The sequence below is a fragment of the Clupea harengus genome, chromosome 8, assembly GCF_900700415.2.
Source record: "Clupea harengus chromosome 8, Ch_v2.0.2, whole genome shotgun sequence".
NCBI lineage: Eukaryota > Metazoa > Chordata > Actinopteri > Clupeiformes > Clupeidae > Clupea > Clupea harengus.
In genome coordinates this window covers 28,197,616-28,203,264 of record NC_045159.1, presented here as the reverse complement: position 1 = coordinate 28,203,264, position 5,649 = coordinate 28,197,616, and the positions used below count along the sequence as shown (strand labels likewise).

At 46.1% G+C, this 5,649-nt stretch overlaps 1 pseudogene; it reads left to right on the top strand.

Moving 5' to 3' along the window:
• The first annotated feature begins 574 nt into the window (after positions 1–574).
• Positions 575–5,021, top strand: LOC105893725 (annotated as a pseudogene).
• The last annotated feature ends 628 nt before the right edge of the window (positions 5,022–5,649 follow it).

The window sequence follows — 5,649 nt, the reverse complement described above, 5'->3', positions numbered from 1 at the left end:
CAAGAGAAATTGAACAAACTGCAGAGTGTCGTCTCAGGGTGAGCGCTTACCATGCCTGCGTTTTTTTTTTTATACTCGGAAGCTTAGGTGCAACTCGCGTTTAAATGATAAGACTCCGTATTGATTGGTGGATCAGGAGCAAAACAGTATTTGATTTGTTTGGGTCAGTCCAGCCCCTTGCATTTCGCCACTGAGGGAGCTTTCACTAACCAGTGACAGGTCGGCGGTCGTTTTTTTTTTTCTCCGTCTGTGACATCGCGCCCCCCCCGGAGAGTGTTCGCGCCCCCCCACTTTGAGAACCACTGTTTTATGGCAACGACATTACGATCAGTCTGCAAATTGACCCCACAGCCTCAGATCATGTAAATCTTTGCACATAATCTTGTCTCGCTATCGCTCGGTCGTTAAAGCCTCAGTTTGATATTTCCCGGCACTCTACTATAATAAAACCATAATATGACCATGATATGAGTGACTTTAATTAGCCAGTGTAACCTTTGGCTCCCCAATGCCCAGTCTATTCACACATTTTATTAACCTGCCACTTTTGGACAGGGAACTGGGGGGAAAGATAAGATGATTTTATCTCTTCTTTTGTCACAGCTCTACCATCAAAGCTCCGGTCAAAGCCCTCGGGATGGACAACATACTGTAACTATTTTGCCCACAGTGAAAGGTAAGAGAAAGAGCAATCTCGTATTAAAAGGAACAAGGTAACAATTTTGTTGAATTAGGAGTGACTGAACACAGGCTTTGTTGGAAAAGGACAAAGGAGGGGGATACAGGATTGAAAAGGTCCAGGGCAATAGTAGTTATAATATACAATATACAATAACCCGAAGCTGCTTTCCATGTTGTTATGTTTTCAATGTTGATGTGTATATACAGTTTATATATGTGTATGTGTGTGTGTGTGTTTTAAGTAAACTGTGGCTTTGGTGTGTATTTTATGAATTAACATCCGTGTGCGTGTGTGTGTGCACGCTTGTTTGTGTGTGTCCACACATGTGCATGCATGCAGCAGAGTTCTAATTCTACCTTTCCTCCGCAGAGCTGTCTTTGGTTCGCAGAACATTCTGAACAGCTCTATAATAAACTGATTTAGCCTGCGCAAGATGGGGAGAAACCTGTCCAAATATGGCCTCATCTTCCTCGTCCTTGCACTGTCAGGAGTCCTCTTCTTCTTGCGGAACATTCACACTCTGGAGGTCAGGAAAGACCCTGCTTTCATGTTATTAGACAGGCAGAAAGAGGGAGGAAGTAGAGAAGTAATGTTACTGTTACTCATAAAACTGAACTTGTTACTTTTGTTATGTGGTTTCAATTGGTAAAACATATTTTAGTTAAGTTATGATGTCATGGTGGTGCACACACCATAAAACAAGTCAAAGTGACATCTGAAGAGTGTAGCCAGGAACTCTTTCTTTATCATGGGATTTAATGATAGAAAAACGTTCCATTGAAATGGCCAAATGACATTGGGTAAATGTATTGTGATATTTATTATCGTGTAACTTAATTTCTGCACATGCAAAAAATTGCATCCTGTATAAAATATTATGTTCCTGTATGTTCTGTCTTTCGCAATTGCATAAACAATAAAACATTGGGTGGTGTGAAATAGTTGCAACGAGTTTTCCAAACACGTTTAGAGAAGTAGATTAGACCTTTGTTAGCATTTCTGTAAAGACGGGAGGAGTTTGCACAATAGGTAAGTGTCTGCGTCCGTGTTCGCTGGTGTGAAAGATCGTGACAACTTGAAAACCGTGTCTAAACCGAATCTATTCTATACAGTAGGCATTTTCTACATCAGAGTTTAAAACAAAAACAAATGTCTCGTCGTTAAGTGGAATGAAGTGTGAGTGTCCGATAGTTGACGCAGGCGAAGACGTACTCATGTAACGTGTCACCGTAAACATTAATAGAAATATTTAGAAATACGTTTTCTTGCCGTGTGAAACGAGTCGTACAAGTTAAAAAGGACAAATATCTCTCTCGAAAACCATTCGTTTGGGTAAGCTTATACATAACGTTAATCTATAAATAGATTTAGCATATCGTTTTTTTCACAAACTGTCCAATAACAGACGCAGCTACGCTAAAGAGGGCTCACACAACAGTAACTTACTCACAAAATGTTTGTGGATTATAGATTGTTGCTGTTGTATGCCAATCTTATGCACTGATCTCTTCCTCTTTCTCACTTTCTTCTCTCACTCCCCACCCCACTGTCGCTCCCTCCCTTTCTCTTCCACTCTTATTCTCTCCACCTTCGCCCACCTCTCCCTCTTCCCCCTTCCCTCTCTCTCTTCCTCCTGCACCCTCATCCCCTCTCACAGAGATGGAACTGCCAGTCGGTGTCCTCTCTCTTCCAGCTCCAGAGCAGCATCAGTGCCGTCTTCAAGCCCTCAGGACCCTTCCTGCCTCTGGACCAGAATCGCAGCTACTGTCCCAACCTGGGCCAGGAGGCGTCCCGAGAGGAGGCCCATGAGGAGCGCCTTATCCTGGAGTCCATTTCCTGGCCTGAGCCCCCTGCGCTGGGGGTGCCGTTCCGCCAGAGCAGCGACCCGGATCACAGTTATTTTGTGATCCAGCCGCCCACCAACATCTCGGGCCAAGCCACGTGGCGGGTGGGCGGCAAGCTGGAAGTGCTGGTCCACATACAGAACTTCCTGGGCCAGCCCAAGAGGTATGGCGGGGACTTCCTGCTGGCCCGGATCCGTTCCCCAGAGATTGGCGCCGGTGCATCGGGCTGGGTCGTGGACCGGCAGGATGGCCTGTACGCGGTGGAGCTCCCGCTGCTGTGGGCGGGGGCCGGCACAGGTGGAGGTGACGCTGGTGCACTCAAGCGAGGCGGTGGCCGTGCTGCGGCGCTTGAGGGAGGAGCGGCCGGACCGCGTTTTCTTTAAGAGCCTCTTCCGCTCCGGCTTCCTCTCTGAGACCACCATCTGCAACCTGTGCCTTCCCACTGGACCCTTTCAGCCGACACTGTGCAACTACACAGATCCGCACACAGGTGAGCCCTGGTACTGCTACAAACCCAGGATGCTGGACTGCGACAGGCGCATCAACCATGCCAAAGGGGACTACAAGAAGCACCTGCTCACCACCACAGAGTCAATGCTGTTCTTGAGGTATGAGTATATGTGGGAACCACCATCCTCCACTCTTTATTTTGAGCTGAGTCTTACAGTCAGACCTTTGGTTTTAGTGTACTAGAAATATTATTCTGTCTGCCACAAATTCATTGTTACAGTAGGTCACTGACTACTGCGCTTGTTAATATTGTGAAGCACAAGTAAAAGCACTGTCTATTCACCACTGCGGGACAGGGACCTGGGGGAAAGATAAGATGATTTTCTCTCATCTTTTGTCACAGCTCTACCATCAAAGCTCCGGTCCAAGCCCTCGGAATGGACAACATAACTATTTTGCCCGCAGTGAAAGGTAAGGGAAAGAGTTAAAAGGAACAAAGTAACAATTTAGTTGAATTAGGAGTGACCGAACACAGGCTTCGTTGGAAAAGGACAAAGAAGTGGGATACAGGAAGGGGGGGGGGTTGGTGAGTGAGCCTTTCTCACACTCTCTGTTTCACCCCATTGGGTCAGATCTCGGACTAAAATATTGAACTGGATAATGATTGAACATGTCCAGGGCAATGGTAGTTATAATATACAATATAAAATAACCTGAAGCTGTTTGTTATGTTTTCAATGTTGATGTAAGTATGTATATATATATGTGTGTGTGTGTGTTTTTTAATAATGGTGATGAAAGTGTAGTAATCTGTGGCTTTGGTGTGTATTTTATAAATACATCTGTGTGCGTGTGTGTGTGTGAGCGTGTTTGTTTGTGTGTGTCCACACATGTGCATGCATGCAGCAGAGTTCTAATTCTACTCCTCCGCAGAGCTGTCTTTGGTTCGCAGAGACCAGGCAAAGTTCCTGCCGTCTGGGTATTATTACCAGGGTTCTTGGAGACCTTTAGCTGGAATCCCAAAACAACAGTTTAATGACTCCTCCGCCATTACCCAGTGTCTTCACGGAAAATTGTTTTACATGTATGGAGACTCTACTGTTCGACAGTGGTTTGAGTATCTCAACGCCTTTGTTCCAGGTCAGCACTGATCTGCATAATGCTGAAAAATGTTTTTCCTATCATCATATCATCAAATTCAGCAATGCATTTTTAAATTGCATGCACATGTTCACTTTTTCTAACTTACTTGTCAAAAGTGATTTTGACTCACTTTTGTTCCTTCTCCATGTAATCTCTCTCTGCCTTTGTCCATCTTCTTGGTCTTTCTCTGTCCCTCCACCTACAGAACTGAAGGAGATCAACCTCCACAGCCCAAAGAACGTGGGGCCCTTCATGGCTGTAGACAGCGTCCACAACATCCGGCTGAAGTACCGCTGCCACGGCCCGCCCATCCGCTTCTCCACCGTCTCCTCCAGCGAGCTACGCTACGTGGCTAACGAGCTTGACGGCCTGCCAGGCGGCCATGACACCATTGTGGCTCTGAGCATCTGGTCGCACTTCAGCACATTCCCCGTAGAGGTGTACCTGCGGCGACTGCGCCATATCCGCCGCGCCTTAGCCCGCCTTCTGGAGCGGGCGCCAGGCACGCTGGTGGTGGTGCGCACAGCCAATCCGCAGAAGCTGGACCCGGACTACAGCCTGTACAACAGCGACTGGTTCTCCGTGCAGCTGGACTCTGTGCTGAGGGCCATGTTCCGCAGCCTGCGGGGGGTGGTGCTGCTGGACGCGTGGGACATGACGCTGGCGCACCCCACCCAGCCCCACCTTCTGCACCCTCCCCCAGACATTGTGAAGAACATGATCGATCTCATCCTGTCCCACATTTGTCCAGCCAAACAGGAGCCCTAAAAATCACGTAAGATCATATTTATTTAATCTAGTGTGCACAAGTTATTATCTTGTGGAAACAAGTTACTTATTTAAGATGCTTACCTTGTTCCCACAAATTATAATTATCTTGTCCGCACATGCAAATAACTTGAGGGCACAAGATAATTGTGTTATGCGCACAAGATAGAAAATATCACCTTGCAGGACTTTAGGCGTTCCGTAGAATACACATCTTCATACAGATTGCAGAGATTTTGCTGCCAAGATTTTACAGGTTTTCCTTAAGTTTCCATTTCCACCCAGCTGGAGAAGAGCGCTGCTGCACTCCCCTGTCCTGAATCATCAGTCCAACTGTGAGCCCTGGGATGCAATAGATGACGATAACCCTAGGTGAAGATGGGTTGAGAACTCAAAGAATTCCAAATGGTTCCCACCTATACACAGATTCATTCAGTCAGTTGAACATGTCTGACCCTGTTGGACTAGAAGGAATGGGAGGGGGACGACAATATTCAGGAAGACAATATTCCACTGTAAATGACCTGACCTGGGAATTTTCATCCTTCTGCTGCTACTGCTGTTCCAAATAACTGATGTTGTGAATTAAACTGACGGTGTTTTGTCCTGAGTTATGATATGGTGTTGGAAGACAAATGGTAATCTTAAAACAGTGTTGCTATTCTAGAGACGTTGAGAGATATTTTTCATTGTCACTTTGCTTTTGCAAGCAAGGCAAACAAATGTAAATGTTGAGTACACAAATAATATGACAATACTTAG